The 21,027-nt window shown below is 35.7% G+C and overlaps 1 protein-coding gene and 1 pseudogene across 18 annotated transcripts in view; one reads left to right on the top strand and one right to left on the bottom strand.

Annotated features, from left to right (window-relative positions):
• KDM4C (lysine demethylase 4C) overlaps positions 1–21,027 on the bottom strand; it is a 428,186-nt gene that overhangs the window by 199,161 nt on the left and 207,998 nt on the right. The gene's annotated exons all lie outside the window — the stretch shown is intronic.
• On the top strand, positions 7,951–8,443 carry LOC123593223 (annotated as a pseudogene).

Here is a 21,027-nt window from a genome sequence, read left to right as displayed (position 1 = left end):
TCAAGTATACATGGAACATTCTCCAGAACAGATCACATACTGGATCACAAATCAGCCCTCAACAAGAACAAAAAGATCGAGATCATACCTTGCATATTTTCAAACCACAACGCTATGAAACTCAAAATAAACCACATGAAAAAAATTGGAAAGACAATGAATACTTGGAGATTAAAGAACATCCTACTAAGGAATGAATGGGTTAAACAAGAAATTAAAGAAGAAATTAAAAAGTACATGGAAGCCAATGAAAGTGAATATACGGCATCCCAAAAGCTCTGGGAGGCAGCAAAGGTGGTCATAAGAAGGAAGTATATAGCAATCCAGGCCTTCCTAAAGAAGGAAGAAAGGTCTCAAATATACAAACTAACCTTACACCTAAAAGAGCTAGAAAAAGAACAGCAAATAAAGCCAAAAATCAGCAGAAGAAGGGAATTGATAAAGACTAGAGCAAAAATCAATGGTATTGAAATAAAAAACAAAAACAAAAAAAATACACGATATCAATGAAACCAGAAGCTGGTTCTTTGGAAGAATTAACAAAATTGATACACCCCCAGCCAGACTAATCCAAAAGTAAAAGGAAGGACACAAATAAAATTATGAATGAAAGAGAAGACATCACAACCAACAACACAGAGATATAAACAATAATAAGAGAATATTATGAGCAATCATACACCAACAAATTGGGCAATCTGGAAGATACGGAAAAATTCCTAGAAACATATACACTACCAAAACTGAAACAGGAAGAAATAGAAAATTTGAACAGACCCATAACCAGTAAAGAAATTGAATCAGCAACGAAAAATCTTCCAACAAACAAGAGTCCAGGGCCAGATGATTTTCCAGGGGAATACTACAAAACATTTAAAGAAGAGCTAACAGCTATTCTTTTCAAGCTGTTTCAAAAAATAAAAATGGAAAGAAAACTTCCAAACTCATTCTACGAGGCCAGCATTACTTGATTCCAAAGCCAAACAAAGACCCCACTAAAAACGAGAACTACAGACCAACTTCCCTGATGAACATGGATGCAAAAATTCTCAACAAGATACTAGCCAACCAGATCCAACAATACATTAAAAGAATTATTCACAGGGGGAGGAGCCAAGATGGTGGAACAGCAAGGAAGTTTTTTTGTGTGTGTTTCACATCCATAAAATACAGCCAGATCAACACTAAACCATCCTGCACACCTAGAAAACTGATTTCAGGATTAACACAACAATCTGCACAACCTGAACCACAGAACTCAGCAGGTACACTGCACAGAGAGGTGAACTGGGGGAGAGAGTTGTAGAGGACAGGGAACTGTTTTTGCTTGCAGAGAGAGGACAGAGATGGGGGGAGGGAGAATATGGGAAAAGCACCCCCCCAAAAAAACGGCTGGAGAGAAAGTGGAAAAGTGGAGACAGCCACAGGGACTGAACTAAAAAGGGAGAAGGGAGAAAGGAGAGGGTTTAAATTCCACTAAGACTCTATAAACAGAGGAGGCACAGAGTCTGAATCTCTGCAGCTCGATACATGACAGTGCTCTGGTGAGAAGAGTGAATTCACAGGAGCAGAGTGAAGTCCAGGGGTCTTCAGGCCACATGGGAAGAGGTGGTTCCCCTGTTGGGAGAACATCTGGTAGAGGTTGTGTGCCCCCCTCCCCAGACAAAGGCCCCCATGGACCTGAGAGAACAACCACATTCGCTGATGCCAAAACAAGATTGTTGAGGGGTGAAACCTGGAATCAGATGTGTGTTGCGATTTTCCATAATTCCTGAAACACTGCTGCTACATGATTGCATGAACTTTTTCTGGAATGGGCTGGCACCCAGCCGCATTCTTTGGGCATCAGCAGTAGCACAGTCCCACAAATGTGCCAGCTGCACCCAACCATTGCTCAGTGAGACCCTCCCAAAGAGGGACATAATGGGTTAAACCCACAGTTCCTCAGAAATAAGGAGTCAGGAAAAACAGCTGCATCTGAGATAAAACTCAGGAAGGAGGTGCTGCCTGGGGCTTGGTCACAGGCAGTGTAACACCGGGGAGTGGATGGAAGCTGAAGACAAAGGATAGGTGCACAATTGCTGATCGGGGAGAATAGAGTTCCGAAACTAGAGACTGGGTAGCTGGGTGACGCCATTTTCACCACTCTTGTGCATGTGCATACACACCTAAAGCACCACAACAATCCACCCCAGTAAGGTAAACAGCGCCATCTAGTGGAGAATTGAGCCATTACACTAAGCCCCACACAACTGGGCCTACCTTACTCTTCAGGAACACAAATCTCTCTACCTGCTTAGTGGTTAGTGCTATAAATTACTTCATAGTTTGACTTCCAGGGGAAAATGAACTAATTTCAATCATATTTCAGTCCGTTCGCTGGTCCATCTATTCAATTTCTTTTTCTGTCTTTTTTATTTCTTTTTTTTTTGTGTGTGAATATAGAAAGACAAAAAATTGATTTATATTTTCAATTTTTATTAAAAATATTTTTCTTTAATTTTTTTCTACTATATTTTTTACTTTTGTGTAAATTTTTTCAAACTCTATTATTTACATCATTTCATTTTATTTCAGTGTATTCATTTTTTCAAATTTTCAAACAATTTCCTTTTTTTTCTTTCCCGTTTTTTCTCTAATATATCAAGCCCCTTTCAACACCCAGACCAAAACACACCTAGGATCAAGCATCATTTATTTAATTTTTGTGTGTATCTGTGTTGTTTTTAATTTTTAATTTGTTTATTTTAACTATTTTAATTTTAATTTTTTTTACCTTGTTAATTCGTTTTCTCCCTTCAAAATGACGAAATGAAGGAATTCACCTCAAAAGAAAGAGCAGGAAAAAATGACAGCCAGGGACATAGCCAACACAGATACAAGCAAGCTGTCTGAACCAGAATTTAGAATCACGATAATAAGAATACTAACTGGGGTCAAAAATAGATTAGGATCCCTTTCTATGCAGATAAAAGAAATAAAAACTAGTCAGGATGAAGTAAAAAATGCTATAACTGAGCTTCAATCTCAAATGGATGACACAGCAGCAAGGATGGTGAGGCAGAGCAGAGAATCAGTGATATAGAGGACAAACTTATGGAGAATAATGAAGCAGAAAATAAAAGAGGGAGACTAAGGCAAAAGAACGCGATTTAAGAATTAGAGAAATTGGTGACTCATTAAAAAGGAACAACATCAAAATCATAGGGGTCCCAGAAGATGAAGAGAGAGAAAAAGGGGTAGAAGGGTTATGTGAGCAAATCATAGCAGAAAACTTTCCTAACCTAGGGAAAGACACAAACATCAAAATCCAGGAAGCACAAAGGACTCCCATTAGATTCAACAAAAACCAACCATCAACAAGACATATCATGGTCAAATTCACAAAATATTCAGGCAAGGAAAGAATCATGAAACCAGCAAGGGAAAAAAGTCCTGAACTACAAGGAAAGATCAGTTGCAGCAGACCTATCCACAGAAACTTGGCAGGCCAGAAAGGAGTGGCAGGATATAGTCAATGTGCTGAATCAGAAAAATATGCAGCCAAGAATTGTTTATCCAGCAAAGCTGTCATTCAAATAGAAAGAGAGATTAAAAGTTCCCCAGACAAACAAACATTAAAGGAGTTCATGACCACTAAACCACCCTGCAAGAAGCAACAAAGACTAGAAAGGACCAGAGGACACCACCAGAAACTCCAACTCTACAAGCAATAAAATGGCAATAAATTAATATCTCTCAGTACTCACTCTAAATGTCAATGGACTAAATGCTCCAATCAAAAGACAAAGGGTAACATAATGGATAAGGAAACAAGATCCATCTATATGCTGTTTACAAGAGACTCACTTTAGACCTAAAAACAACTTCAGATTGAAAGTAAGGGAATGAAGAACTATCTATCATGCTAATTGTCTACAAAAGAAAACCTGAGTGTCCATACTTATATCAGACAATCTAGACTTTAAAATAAAGATTCTACCAAGAGATGAAGAAGGTCATTATATCACAATTAAGGGGTGCATCCACCAAGAAGACCTAACAATTGTAAACATTTATGTTCCAAATGTGATAGCACCAAAATATATACATCAGTTAACCAAAAACATAAAGAAACTCAAACTCATTGATAATACCATAAGAGTAGGGGACTTCAACACCCCACTTATAACAATGGACAGATCATCTAATCAGAAAATCAACTAAGAAACAATGGATTTGAATGACACACTGGACCAGATGGACTTAACAGATATATTCAGAACATTTCATCCCAAAAGCAGTGGAATATACATTCTTCTCCAGTGCATATGGAACATTCTCCAGAACAGACCACATACTGGGACCCAAATGAGCCCTCAACAAGTACAAAATGATCGAGATCATACTATGAATATTTTCATAGCACAATGCTATGAAACTCAAAATCAACCACAAGAAAAAATTTGAAAAGGCAACAAATATTGGAGACTAAAGAAAGTCCTACTAAAAATGAATGTGCTAACCAAGAAGTTAAAGAGGAAGTTAAAAAGTACATGGAAGCCAATGAAAATGATAACATCACAGCCAAAAACCTCTGGGATGCAGCAAAGGTAGTCATAAGAGGAAAGTATATAGCAATCTAGGTCTTCCTAAAGAGGGAAGAAAGATCTCAGATACACAACCTAAACTTGCACCTTAAAGAGCTGGAAAAAGAACAGCAAATAAAACCCCAAACCATCAGAAGACAAGAAATAATAAAGATCAGAGCAGAAATCAATGCAATTGAAACCAAAAAAACAGTAGAACAGATCAATGAAACCAGGAGCTGGTTCTTTGAAAGAATTAACAAAATTGATAAACCACTAGTCAGTTTTATATATATATAAAAAAAAAGGAATGGACCCAAATAAATAAAATCACAAATGAAAAAGGAGCGATCACAACACAGCAGAAATAAAAACAAGAATAAGAGAATATTATGAGGAATTATAGGCCAATAAAATGGGCAATCTGGAAGAAATGGACAACTTCCTAGAAACATGTACACTACCTAAACTGAAATAGGAAGAAATAGAAAATTTGAACGGACCCATAACCAGTAAAGAAATCGAATTAGTAATCTCCCAAAAACAAGAGTCCAGAGTCAGATGGCTTTCCAGGGGAATTCTATCAAACATTTAAGGAAGAGTTAATACCTATTCTCTTGAAGGTGTTCCAAAAAAATAGAAATGGAAGGAAAACTTCCAAACTCTTTCTATGAAGCCAGCATTACCCTGATTCCAAAACCAGACAAAGACCCCACTAAAAAGGAGAATTATAGACCAATTTCCATGATGAACATGGATGCAAAAATCCTCAACATTTCCCAACCGGATCCAGCAATATATTTAAAAAATTATTCACCATGACTAAGTGGGATTTATACCTGGGATGCAGGGCAGGTTCAATATCCACAAAACAATCAATGTGATTCATCACATCAATAAAAAAAGGACAAGAACCATATGATCCTCTCAATAGATGCAGAGAAAGCATTTGACAAAATACAACATCGTTTGTTGATAAAAACCCTCAAGAAAATAGGGATAGAAGGAACTCACCTCAAGATCATAAAGGTCATATACGAAAGACCCACCACTAATACCATTCTCAATGGGGAAAAACTGAGAGATTTCCTCCTAAGGTCAGAAACACAACAAGGATGTCCACTCTCACCACTGCTATTCAACATACTGTTGGAAGTCCTAGCCTCAGCAATCAGACAAGAAAAAGAAATAAAAAGCATCCAAATTGGCAAGGAGTAAGTCAAACTTTCACTCTTCACAGATGACATGATACTCTGTGTGGAAAACCCAAAAGAATCCACCAAAAAACTGCTAGAACTAATACATAAATTCAGCAAAGTCACAGGATATAAAAGCAATGTACAGAAATCTGTTGCATTTCTGTACACCAATAAAGTAACAGCAGAAAGAGAAATCAAGGAATTAATCCCATTCACAGTTGTACAAAAAACCATAAAATATTTAGGAATAAGCCTAACCAAAGAGATGAAAAAGCTTTACAATGAAAACTATACAAAGTTTATGAAAGAAATTGAAGACACAAAAAGTGGAAAAACATTCCATACTCATGGATTAGAAGAACAAATATTCTTAAAATGTCGATACTACCCAAAGCAATCTACATATTCAATGCAATGCCTATCAAAATAACACCAGCTTCTTCACAGAGCTATAACAAACAATTCTAAAATTTGTATGGAACTGAAAAGACCCCAAATAGCCAAAGCAATTCTGAAAAGGAAAACCAAAGCTGGAGGCATCATAATTCCAGATTTCAAGCTGTAATACAAAGCTATAATCATCAACACAGTATGGTACTGGCACAAGAACAGACACATAGGTCAATGGAACAGAATAGATAACCTAGAAATCAACCCACAAACATATGGCCAACTAATCTTTGACAAAGCAGGAAATAATATCCAGTGGAAAAAGTCTCTTCAGAAAATGGTGTTGGGAAAACTGGACAGCAACATGCAGAAGAATGAACCTGGACCACTTTCTTAAACCATGCACAATAAACTCAAAGTGGATGAAAGACATAAACATAAGACAGGAAACCATCAAAATCCTAGAGAAGAAAACAGGCAACAACCTCTTTGACCTCAGCCACAGAAACTTTTTACTTGACATGTCTCCAGAAGTAAAGGGAAAAAACGCAAAAATAAACTATTGGGACCTCATCAAGATAAAAAACTTCTGTACAGCAAATGAAACAATCAGCAGAACTAAAAGGCAACTGACAGAATGAAAGAAGATATTTGCAAATGATATATCAGATAAAGGGTTAGTATCCAAAATCCATAAAGAACTTATCAAACTCAGCACCCAAAAAACAAATAATCCAGTGAAGAAATGGGCAAAAAACATGAATAGACACTTCTCCAAAGAAGACATCCAGATGGCCAACTGACACATGAAAAAATGCTCAACATCACTCATCATCAGGGAAAAACAAATCAAAACCACAATGAGATACTACTCACACCTTCCAGAATGGCTACAATTAACAACTCAGGCAACAACAGATGTTGGCAAGGATGCAGAGTTAAGAGGAACCCTTTTACACTGTTCGTGGGAATGCAAACTGGTGCAGCCACCCTGGAAAACAGTATGGAGGTTCCTCAAAAAATTAAAAATAGAACTACCCAGTGACCCAGTAACTGCACTAATAGGTATTTATCTAAAGGATTTAGGAGGGCTGATTCAAAAGGGCACATGCACCGCAATGTTTATAGCAGCACTATCAACAATAGCCAAAGTATGGAAAGAGCCCAAATGTTCATTGACTGACAAATGGAAAAAGAAGATGTGGAGTACAATGGAATATTACTCAGCAATCAAAAAGAATGAAATCTTGGCCATCTGCCACATTGTGGATGGAACTAGAGTGTATTATGCTAAGCGAAGTAAGTCAGTCAGGGGAAGACATATATAATATGATCACGCATGTGGAATTTAAGATACAAAACGTGAACATAAAGGAAGGGAAGAAAAACTAAGATAAAAATGGAGAGGGAAACAAACCATAAATGACTTGTAAATACAGAGAACAAACTGAAGGTTGCTGGTAGGGTGTTGGGTGGGGGAAAGGGCTAAAGGGGTGAAGGGCATTAAGGAGGACGCTTGTTGAGATGAGCACTGTGTGTTATAGTAAGTGATGAATCACTAAATTCTATTCCTGAAATTACTATTATACTATATGTTAACTAACTTGGATTTAAATTAAAAAAAAATAGTAAGAATATTACATAAATGTGATATGATGTCCTTTCTCAGATCCATTACAAATTCAAGTTAATAATAGGGGTGCCTGTGTGGTTCAGTTGGTTGAGTATCTGACTCTTGAACTTGGCTCAGGTCTTAACCTCAGGGTCGTTAGTTCAGGCCCTGCGTTGGGCTTTGTACTTAGCATGGAGCCTACTTTAAAAAAACAAAACAAAACAAAACAAAACTGCACACAATAAAAATGACTCAGTCCTTTTTTCCTCTTCCAGGGATGGCATCTATAGGCATTCAAAATGGTCCAGAATTTGACATACCATTGTAGGCTGTCCTACACTACAGCCCTAACAAAACTAGGCTGTGCCAAACCCCCTGGTAATAGAATCATTTACCTTTATACCAAGAAGGTTGCAAAAGTACCAAAATCCATATGTGGCGTGTACCCAGACTGACTTCGAGGAGTTCGTGCTGTGAGACCTAAGTCTTACGAGGTTGTCTAAAACGAAAAAACACATCAGCAGGGCATATGGTGGTTCCATGTGTGCTAAGTGTGTTCATGACAGGATCAAGCATGCTTTCCTTATTGATGAGCAGAAAATGGTTGTGAAAGTGTTGAAGGCACAAGCACAGAGTCAGAAAGCTAAATAAAAAAATGAAGCATTTTGGACTAAAAAAAAATCAAAATAACAAAAATGATTCATTTTAAAAACACAAGCAAATATATTAATTTATATTTCCTTCAGAAATTCAAATCAGTAATTTGAAAAGCTAGTTTTTTTTTCAATATATGAAATTTATTGTCAAATTGGTTTCCATACAACACCCAGTGCTCATCCCAAAAGGTGCCCTCCTCAATACCCATCACCCACCTTCCCCTCCCTCCCACCCCTCATCAACCCTCAGTTTGTTCTCAGTTTTTTAAGAGTCTCTTATGCTTTGGCTCTCTCCCACTCTAACCTCTTTTTTTTTCCCCCCTTCCCCTCCCCCATGGGTTTCTGTTAAGTTTCTCAGGATCCACATAAGAGTGAAACCATATGGTATCTGTCTTTCTCTGTATGGCTTATTTCACTTAGCATCACACTCTCCAGTTCCATCCATGTTGCTACAAAGGGCCATATTTCGTTCTTTCTCATTGCCATGTAGTACTCCATTGTGTATATAAACCACAATTTCTTTATCCATTCATCAGTTGATAGACATTTAGGCTCTTTCCATAATTTGGCTATTGTTGAGAGTGCTGCTATAAACATTGGGGTACAAGTGCCTCTATGCGTCAGTACTCCTGTATCCCTTGGGTAAATTCCTAGCAATGCTATTGCTGGGTCATAGGGTAGGTCTATTTTTAATTTTCTGAGGAACCTCCACACTGTTTTCCAGAGTGGCTGCACCAATTTGCATTCCCACCAACAGTGCAAGAGGGTTCCTGTTTCTCCACATCCTCTCCAGCATCTATAGTCTCCTGATTTGTTCATTTTGGCCACTCTGACTGGAGTGAGGTGATATCTGAGTGTGGTTTTGATTTGTATTTCCCTGATGAGGAGAGACGTTGAGCATCTTTTCATGTGCCTGTTGGCCATCCGGATGTCTTCTTTAGAGAAGTGTCTATTCATGTTTTCTGCCCATTTCTTCACTGGGTTATTTGTTTTTTGGGTGTGGAGTTTGGTGAGCTCTTTATAGATTTTGGATACTAGCCCAAAAAGCTAGTTTTTAACACCTTATTTTTTATACCAAAATCTAGCCCTCCCCAAAATAAATTATTATTCTTGAAGGTTATCAGTTAATTATCTCCAAGGCACAACAAAATTTCCATTTCAGATCAGAAATTCAGTAACCTCCACTTCCTATCCAACAGACAGCAAAAACGTCTTACATCTCCAAGTATATAAGGTATGAAAATACGGGAGTGTACATAAAATGTAGAAATGCCACATGTTCAATGGAATCACTGTTATTTGCTTTGAGAGAGCCCAAAAGTTTGCATGTTACAAGCTATCCCTTGAAAGAGTATTTCATAAAGAACAAAGAGAACAGAGGTATTTTCCATTTCATTGTTTTCTAACAACCCATGTTTTTTAGCTATGACAGTAAGAATTAAGAAGAATATATCATTAACATAATTAGGCAAAATTATTCTTTATTCCTACATTAAGCAACAAAGACATTGCTCAGCATTAAGCATAGCAACCTCTTATTTAACCAAAAATGTGACTGATAGTGATAAGTAATTAAGGCCCAAATCAATAACTAGACCTGAAATGTAATTTTATTCTAAATTATCAAACTACCTTTTATTGTAACAGATAATTTAATGCTCAGTAAATTCAGATACTTCATTGAAAAATATGTTTAGACAATTCCAGGGGTAGAGCACCAACAGAAATCTTAACTACAGAATGTGGGTATTAAATTGGCAAGGCTGTAATAAGTCCTTCTTTACCCTGTTTTTCACCAGCTGATCTACAATCTACCAGGTATGCAACTCTTTCATCCCTTCCTATTCTTAAATCCTTTATCCATTTTTAACTCAGTTATAACCAAACCCTAAACACTCTTCTTTCTTTACACATGTAAATAATAACCTGCTGGAAAATTTGTTAGCATTAAAACAAGTTACGTTATTAGTAATCCACTAATACTCCTGAATCTCCATCTTTAGCTCACATCTACTTAAACATCCACCCACTCAATGTAAATGGAATAACTTTCCTGCATCATCCCAAACTTACAGAAGAAAAAGGCCTAGCTCTTTGGGAAATTACCACATAGTTAACTCATTAACTGTGTTATCAGTTAACTCATTAACTGTGTTAACCAGTTAACTGTGTTAATATGATTCCCAATATGTTCTCTGCTACATTTACACCTAGTTATTGCTGACTATGAATGACGAATGATATTTTGCAAAATGAACTCAGATTTACAGGTTAAAATTTCTGATCAATTACTTCCAGCAATATATTCCAATGGAGAAGCTACATATTTTTATGAAATTTAATCAATTATTTTAATGGAAATGTGCCCTCATCTAAAAAGTTGTTAAGAAACATTAAACAAACAAATGTTAAACAAAGACAATTTTAGGAAACAGATGCATTATGCAGTTAGTGAAGCCAGCATTTATTGAAAGGCTATTGTTCTATTTGTAGAAGTATAGAACCTATTAAGATTCTACAAAAATTGCTGAAGGAGCTTTTGCTCTTTACATGTTCACCAGATACAAACAATGCATGGAAGTATTTAATATGCTACAAACTTCAGGGTGCATACTTCCCTTTGAATTAGTATTTTTGTATTCTTTTGGTAAATACCAAGTACTGACATTGCTGGATTGAAGGGAAGTTGTATTTCTAACTTTTTGAGGAACCTCCATACTGTTCCCACAGTGGCTGCACCCCAGTTTGCATTCCCACCAAGAATGCAAGAGGGTTCCCCCTTCTCCACATCCATGCCATCACCTGTTGTTTCTTGTATTGTTGATTTTAGTCATTCTGACAAGTGTGGGGTGATAGCTCATTGCAGTTTTTAATGTGCATTTCCCTGATGATCAGTGATGTTGAGCATCTTTTCATGTGTTTATTGGTCATGTATATGTCTTCTTTGGAAAAGTGTCTATTCATGTCTTCTGCCCATTTCTTAACTGGACTATTTGTTTTTTGGGTATTGAGTTTGAGCTCTTTATATATTTTTAATACTAACCCTTTATCAGATATGTCATTTGCAAATATCTTCTCCCATTCTGTATGTTTCCTTCTAGTATTGCTGATTGTTTCTTTTGCTGTGCAGAAGTTTTTCTCTTAATGAGGTCCCAATAGTTGATTTTTGCTTTTGTTTCCCTTGCCTCAGCAGACATATATAGAAAGATGTTACAGCTGATATCAGAGAAATCTCTACCTGTGCTCCCCTCTAGAATTTTTATGGTTTCAGGTCTCACATCTAGGTATTTAATCCATTTTGAGTTTATAGCAGAAGCATCTACAATAGCCAAATTATGGAAAGAGCTCCAATAGTCCATGGATGAATGGATAAAGAACAGGTAGTGTGTGTGTGTGTGTGTGTGTGTGTGTGTGTGTGTGTGTTTGTCATATATATATCTAAAAGCCATCAAAAAGAACAAAATCATGCCATTTGCAAAGACATGGATGGAGCTAGAGAGTATTATGCTAAGTGAATAAGTCAGTCAGAGAAAGACAAATATCATATGATTTAATTCATATGTGGAATTTAAGAAAACAAATGAACAAAGGGGGGGGAGAAAGAAAAACCAAAAAAACACACACCCTTAACTATAAAGAAAAAACTGATGGTTAACAGGGGGGAGGTGAGTGAGGGGATGGGTGAAATCTGATTAAGGAGTGCATTTGTGATGAGCACCAGGTGTTTAATGGAAGTGTTAAATCACTATATTGTACACCTGAAACTAATATTACACTGCATGTTAACGAACTGGAATTTAAACCCTTTTTTTCTTCCTTTAAAGTTTATTACTTATTTTGAGAGAGAGTGCATGTGTGCACGTGTGTGTGTGTGCGCGCGCCCGCGCATGCACATGCAAGCGAGAAAGAGAGAAAGAGAGAGGGAGAGAGAATCCCAAGCAGGCTTCACGCTGTCAGCATGAAGCCTGACACGGGGCTCAATTCCACTAACCATGAAACGATGACCTGAGCCTAAATCAAGTCAGATGCTTAATGAACTGCACCACCCAGGTGTCCCTAAGAACTTTTTCTAAAAAAGTATTTAACACTGGGGTGCCTGGGTGACTCAGTCAGTTGAGTGTCGGACTCTGGCAGCATGGAGCCTGCTTGGGATTCTCTCTCTCTGCCTCTCCCCTACTCATACTCTCTCTGTCTCTCAAAATATATAAATAAACATTTTTTAAAGTATCTAATGTGCTAATTAACTGTAAAAAATATAAAGAGATCTATTCATATTGAAACTCTTCACAATAAATTCCAAAAGATGAGTAGAATATTCTGCTTCTATAACACATTCATTCTCTTATAAAGTTTTCATTACCAGTCACAAATCTGAACCAAATTCCAGCCTCTTTGGCATACTCCAAACAGACCAGCATTTCTTTGTGGTCTCAAAAGAAAGTGTACATTAGAAAAAAGTAAAATTAGAATCAGTGTAATGAATGTAAATGAATATAACATACATTATGCTAAGCTAAAGAAGTCAGACATTAAAAAGTCCATACTGGTTATTCTGGCAGAGCAATGAATATAATTATGTTTAATATGATTAGTAAGCAGTAGCCACACTGCTGTATATGTCTGCTGAAGCTTGACTGACTACAGTTCTGCTTATTAGCTGACTAAAACCAAGTTGTCTTCTTCATATAAAAATGTTTTCCTAGCTCTCTCATAGGAGTTCAAAAATCAAAAAGTATTTAAATATACTTGATCAACTGAGCTCTTTAAATGTGACCATGATTGTGGTCTCCCTCTTTTCCCTGCAAAAAAAATAAATAAATAAAACAAAATAAAACAAAACAAAACAAAGTTGAAGTAAACTCAAAATGTTGTGATAAATCAAAGAAATTTTTTACGTTTTAGTCTGTACTCAAATACTTGTATTTTACAAAATTGATTTTGCAAGATGGTAGAGCCATACGATTCTTCAAATAGCTTAAAAAAAGCTTAAAAATTTTGCAAGAAACTGATCTAATAGTAGAACAGAAAAATTCTGTTTCCTGCCACTTCATATATGGAATACACTATACACCCATCACTGTACACCCCAATGGACCCATTGTTTATATAATATCAATTATAACACTGATTTATTTCATCTGTGTCCTTATTCAATCATTACTCATTTGTATATGTACTCTCTTATACAAGTAATTTGGGGAGAAAATTATTATAATTACCTGAACAATTTATAATAATTATTTTAATACAGGAAACAGAGTTTTAAAATATTTAGATCTAATTAAGGTAAAAAATAATATTTGAATATCACTTTGATTTCCTGGGTTGCATTTCATATAGTAATACCAGTCAAAGACAAATAACAGTCTTTCACCATAGTGTATGAAAAGTAAACAATATAATTACATTTACACTGACTGAGCAGGGGGGGAAGAAATATAATTTCTAAGATCAATATTAATCAAAGAAGTCAGTATACAAGAGTGCAAAGGCCCTTTCCTTTGTCCTTATATCCATTAATGAAGGAAGGTCTGCAGGAAGCCTAACCATCCCTTGTTTTTCCCCCTCCCCCACCTACCCCCTTCCCCACCTCCACTCCCAATGACTATCTGCAGAACTCACAAAACCATGATTTTGTCAAGGTGCACAATATGCTTGAAAGCTCCAGGAGGTGGGGGAGGTCCCAGAATACCGCCCCAGAAAAAAATTTCTCCATGTTTTGTTCTCATAGACATATTTAAAAGTTCCCTTGGGGTGCCTGGGTGGCTCAGTGGGTTAAGCATCCAACTTTTGATGTCAGCTCAGGTCATGATCCCAGGATCATGATATGGAGCCTCAAGTCAGGCTCTGCTCTGAAGGTAGAGCCTGCTTAAGATTCTCTCTCTCTCTCTCTTTCTCTCTCTGCCCCCCTCCCACTCACACGCTTATGATCTCTCTCTCAAATAAAAAAATAAAAATAAAAACCAAAAAGACCAAAAAGATATTTCACAGTCATAGTAAAAAAGTATGATACCAGAACCAAAATTCTTATTCTAATTTTAATGAATCATTATTGTGAATTGTTTCAGATACTTCTGCCTCCCTTCCATTCTATTCTAAATATGAAAATATACACTCTATTTATTGAGTTACCAAGAAATGCATTCTAGGTGCTCAGAGGATCAAATATATAAAATATTTAGAGATTGGGGTGCCTGGGTGGCTCAGTCAGTTAAGCCTCTGATTCTTGATTTTGGCTCAGGTCATGATCTCTCAGTTCATGAGTTCAAGCCCAGCATCAGGCCCTTCGGACTGAGCCTGCTTAGAATTCTCTCTCTATCCCTCTCTCTCTATGCCCCTCCCCCACTCGCATGCATGCACTCTCTCTCTCTCTCTCAAAATAAACTTTTTAAAAAAATTAGATATTTTTTCAATAAATAACCTGGTTTTTAACATATAAGGAAACAGAGGCTCAGAGAATTTAAATTAATTTGGCCAAAGTCACACAGCTAACAAGTTATACATCCTTTACCCGATTCAAACCTAAAACAATTTCCATACTCTTTACCCACTCTACTATGGAAATTCCAAAATCAAACCATTTTGAATTCATCTTAGTTTTTAATTTAAATGTAGGACATATTTTTCCATCTCAAAATTATTTTTCTATGTCACAAAACCAAACTGAAATTGTAGCTGAGAACAAATGTCTGGGTCTCATTATTTTTGCTTTTTATGCATGATATCATACTATGTTGACAGAGTTTATCCAGTCTAGCTAACAATTTTCCAAAGTACATTTCCTCCACTCCCTCTACCTCTAATAGGTTCAGATTAATTTCTTCTGAGTATTTTTAGGCTTCACCATGCCAAGATATGTCTCCCTTATAAAGTAAGGCAATTATAAAGCAATTTAAGGTATGGGACTAGAAACTTTATCTTTCTGACCCATGGGATTGCTGTTCAAACAGACAAAGAAAAACTATGCAAAAGAAGGGGAATGAATTCAAATAGCTTGCTCCAGGGGTCTCCAAAAGATTCTGTAGAAATTATTTTTAGAATTTCTGCTTTTCAACACTAACCTGAGGATCTGATAGAAAGGCTGTGGAAGTTCAGAGTTACAGATATTAAACAATCCACTCCTGCTGTGCCATGTAAAACACAGCATGAAATTGAACTCTTTAGCATTAAGGGACAGATGAAGTTATTTTGTTCTGAATTCATGCACTGCATTTCACATTTTTATGGATGATAAATTTGGGTGAGATCAGATTAAAAATAGTGCTCTATAGACTCTTAGGATCTAAGTGTTTTATGACTATAAATATTTGCTCATAAGAGTTTGTAAGACCATGTATCAGAGCCAAGAGAAATGGCATGGAAGTATACAACATATAATCCTTCTCTATAATGCTTAGATATATTAACTTCCACTTTTGAGTCTATCAGATATTTCTTTCTACATGACTAAATGGACATAATTTGAAGTTAATCCTGCACCTGGAATGAACCCCAGAAAGTAAATCATCTCCTCCAATCACCACAATTCATGGATAAGAAACTAGGCCACAAAAATGCTAAGTGACTTACTGGATGTTGCAAGGATAGTGAATGAAAAAAAAGGTTCAACTGATGTGAGATTCATCCTACTTACCAGCCTCCCTCCCTGGGATTTTCAATTTCCCATTCACTGAGGAACCACAGAGTACATAGGAACTTGTTGAGTAATGCAAGGGGCTGGACAGAGAACCAGCCATTTTCCAGGGTTCACAAGAGAATGCTGGCCATGTTCAAAAACATCTCACTGATATGAAAGATGTTCACCTCTTCTCCACTTCTGGAGAAGAGAACTGGAGATTAAGGCAGCATCCCCTAACTTTCTTCCATCTTTTTTGCACAGTTCAAACACTAACATCAATGTAGGAAAATATTAATGAAGAAATATTGTTTTTCATAAAGGGGCAAAGGGAGGAGGAAATGAAAAAAATTAATAAAACAGCCGTGTATGCACAGTCCCCACAACAGAAGCTCTGAATAGTATATATTAAGGGTGCTCTTGCTTAGTAGAAACAAAAATAACCTGCTAACAGCTTTCAAATAAATTCTAGGTTACCATATTTTTAAATCCTATATGTCATACTGAATTTTGAATGTGAGTCTCAGGAAAAATAAAACCTTATTTATTTAACAGCCATGCCACAAACACTACCCACACTCAATGCACTCTGATCACATGTCTCTTGCCACCTAAAAAATTTCTGATACTACTTCTAAAATGGGAAACAACTTTATGAAAGCTAATTAGACAGAAAAATTAATGCCTTTGGAAGAAACACAATTTATTTCAGGCTTCCTAATGTGAACAATATGGTCAAAAATTTAACACTAAATATTAAAAGAAAAACAAATAATATTGTTGGAAATAAGATATTTTAAATTATAAAATTAACTGACAACACATATTTATTTCTCAGTACACTTCCTTAGAAAACCACATAGTAGCACTATAAGTAAATAATGCAGCTTTTCAGATTCATTTTATCTGGCAATTCCTGTATTTCCACTCAAGTGTGAGAAAGTGTCTGGCACTGCTGATATCTTTTCTCTGTTACTAACTTGTGAAATTATTTAATGCAGAAAAAGGGTAAATATACTCAACATGTATATTTGAGCACGAAGAAAAACAAAGAGAGGACAGAAAAACACACATGGATTTTAAGTGTTTCTTTGATTTCTCCCTGGCCAAAATTACACCTTCAATAGGAAAATATATGCAGAACACATATAATTCTTATAAGAAGACATTTATTATTATTCTGTGGAATCGAGAAGGGAAAAACAGGATTTAAATCAGCTTATGGCCAACAAGGATCCAACACGCAGAACTAACCTCCACAACTCTTACTCTTAGCTGCTTGACTTCAGACTCACAAATAGAAAAATAAAGCTGCATTAATCCAATCCATGACATATTACAAATAAATCCTGCCAACAATCTGCTAACATATAACAAAACTTTTAAATAGGTAGTAATTTTTAAAATATGAATAATCTGTCACCAGTATCATAACAACTGGGAACTTACCATAACAAAATAATTATCAACTAATGTACCACTTATGTTTAAGACTGTTCACCTTAGCACTGTTTATCAAAAATCTAAAAAATGGAAGGAAAAAAACATTTTCTGAAAACAACAGAATATTCCTTTAAAGTCTTTGTATAACTTATGGGAAAATATTTAATGACATGGAAAAGCATTACCATTAGCTGGAGAAAACAGGTTTATATACATATAATCATATATGTAATATATATGTATGATTGCCTGTAATAAACATATGTATGTGAGAAACATATATTTCCTTACATCTGATTTAGGAGGAGCAATATGGGGACAGACGTAGGGGGTACAACTCAAAGTGGGCACAGCAGGAGGAGGCTGCCTGGACTAAAGCCCCACACGTGGAGTAGAAATATCCAGAAATAGATGGATCCCTTTCTTGTTTTGTCGTTTTGTTGTGTTTTTCTTTTTAGATGGATCCCTTTCTTAAGTGACATAAAGTTTCTCCCTCACTCTTGATCTCTCTCAAACCAAAAGGGTTTCATTTCCTAGCACCTCGTTCTTCTTCTTCAGATCACTTAACAATTTGTCAACATGTGTTTATGTGTTTATTTAGTTAACATCTGTTTCCCACACTAGAACCTATGTTCTATGAGGGATAGATTCAGGTCTGTTTTAGCACTGTATATCCATCACCAACACAGAGTATATGCTCCATTAAGCATTAGTTGAATGATTGCCAAAACACTACAGTATTGAGAGTAACATAAGAAAAAAGATAAAAGTAAAACTAAAATATAATGTTGACCTCACTATATTTGAATTATTTAATGATTTGCCACAATGTATTTAAAAATTTATTTAAAAATTGAATTACTGGATCAGTATGCAGAAGCTTTGATTAGAAGACCTCAAAGTATTTCATTAGTAAATATAGGGACTCTGCCTTAATTAATGAGAAACATGTCATAAATGTTAAAAAGCACATTTTTGGCCAGAAAATGACTTGTAGCTACAAACTACAAGTCAGATTTCCAACTCTATGTCCATTGTCTAAGAAATTGATTAATTCAAATAAAATGTAGAATTGTCATTGCTGTAATGAATCATTAACAAACTGGACAAGAGAATTCTTTCACTACCCCAAGGGCAATGGGTCTACTGATAAAATCTAGAAAGTGGTTTGGTGGAATGTGCTCTATTTTTACTCCACAGAAACTCATTAATCAGTCCAAATGTAAAATCAGGCTCCATAAAAAATGCAGTTTTAATGATCTACATTTCCTCATAGTCACATGTACTCTTAATATATTTAAATCCAGATTGGACTGAGTCCAAAAAGTAATCATAAATACAGCCTATATCAGCTTCATGTTCTGCCAGGCCTTGTAAGTAAAGACCACTTTAAAACAATTCCATTCAACTGCATTTCTGATGCCAAAAAAAAAAAAAAAAAAAAGACCCATATTTGCATAACTTATACAATAATCAGAGTAAAGATTATTCACTTATATGTGTAATGAGAAATTCACTTATTTCCTCAGATGTGGCTGCCTATAACCATCCATCAACTGCCAACAAATAAAAAAAAAAGGAATGTTTTGTCTTTACTAGTGAATAAATACAAGCTGCAGCAGCTATCTATTAAATCAAAATGCAAAAACGTTTCTTCACAGGTTTAGAGTGATCCCATTAAAGGGGAGATGAAAGTACAATACCAGGAATGGCAGGGTTAGTGCAATAGTTCACCATTTTGATTTTGGCTCACTTTGTGTTGCAAGAGCTGTTGCTGAAGTATGCTGAGAGGGCCAGGTAGGGGTCAAGGAATTCTTTTTATAGCAATAAACAATTATCACACACCAAGTCTGCCCACCCATTGCTGGTTTGGTTTACTTTGTCCAAGAAAATAGGAAATAAGTTGAAAATGGCTTCCCACTACTCCAATTCTGTTTGGGAAATGAATTTTGCTGCAAAATGACCACACCTGATCTATATAATCCCTAGCCCAAGACTATAAATGGCAAGCCTTCCTTTCACAGTAGAGGTAATCATAAAGCCTATCCCACCACAGGCTTTTATTTCTCCTCTCTGTGAAATGTATATTGAAAAGAAAACTGACAGAAGGCCCAGTTCTTTAATCAAATAGTAAATTACATCCATTTTCAATTCAAGTTAATACGGTGCTACTGCAATTATATCCACAATAACAAGCTATGGCCAAATTCATTCCACAAACATTTTGAGCCTAATATAAGCAAAGAGGTATAACTTCATAAACAAGAAGCTACACTGAAAAAAGGCAAAGATCTGTGGGGAGAAAAAAGTTTTCAACTTTCACCATTGGTAGAGTTTTACAGAACTTGACAGGTTTTTATTTTTTTACTTTTTTTTTTCAAAAAATTTTACTGTAATTGGTATGGCAGAATTAAATCATTAAGTTTTATGGCGTTATTCATTCCTAAGACTTTCCTGCATTAGGATATTTTGACTAAAAAGAACACCTTGATTCTCGCCCAAGATTAGGCTATGTTTTTTTAGGTGATGCTAGACTGGCCAATTAAACATTCCACCCCAGCAGCAACAGTGATTGGTTTAGGGATGGGTACATGACCCAAACTAGGTGAATAGAATTGAATCTCAGGACTTGGTCCACTTTATTAACCTAGAAAAGCCAAAAGTCTTCTTTGCTACAAAATGGGTGACAACTGCCTAAGAAGGAAGCCAACTGTAATAGAAGAACCAGAAACAACAAAGTATGATTAAAGGGACTAATGTGTGTGTGTGTATATATGTATATATATACCTACATATATATATATACATAGATACTAAATATCTAATAGATATAATCTATATCCAGGTTATATATATCAAGAAGGTAGCCCATTTTCTTTCTGCATCCATAAGAGTTGAAAGGACAAAACTTTTGAGAATGTTTACCCATTAAGATTTTCTTAGGACAGAATCTACATACTTAACTTACCAAAGAGGAAATGTTAAAAATCATCTATGAGCATAAAAAAGAGTTTTGAATTCAGTTCTCTGGTCTGTTATTGGAAATATATCTATACTTGAAACCAAAGCACAATCATTTGCATTTGACTCACAAAAAAAGGATTTCATAGTCAGAATGGGATAGTATGAGTTATCAGGTAAGACAGACATATCTGTGAACAAAACACAGATATAAAAGATAAATTAACAAGACAATCAGTGACACAACATTACACATAAGAATTTGCCAAAACAGAAGACCATTTCAAATTTCCATTTTTATATATGTTCTAAACAACTGAGGTCAATGAACATGTGTAGAATATCAGACCTAAAGGAAAATAGATGTGTTAACTTCATGTTTTTAATCTGGAAACTTGATTTTCATATGGCTGTTAAAACTACTCATGATTTTAAATGCCAGTCACAAAACACAAAAAAGCTTTCAGTAAAAACAGTTTATAATTGTATACATTCACTTCAGTCTCTATATTATCAAGAAGGAAACATCAAAATTGCAATTAACTACTAAGCCAATAGAAGTTGCATATTCAAAAAAAAAAAA

The sequence above is a fragment of the Leopardus geoffroyi genome, chromosome D4 (assembly GCF_018350155.1).
Source record: "Leopardus geoffroyi isolate Oge1 chromosome D4, O.geoffroyi_Oge1_pat1.0, whole genome shotgun sequence".
Classification (NCBI taxonomy): domain Eukaryota; kingdom Metazoa; phylum Chordata; class Mammalia; order Carnivora; family Felidae; genus Leopardus; species Leopardus geoffroyi.
The sequence above is the reverse complement of the archived record's forward strand: the minus strand, read 5'-3'. Positions and strand labels throughout refer to the sequence as shown.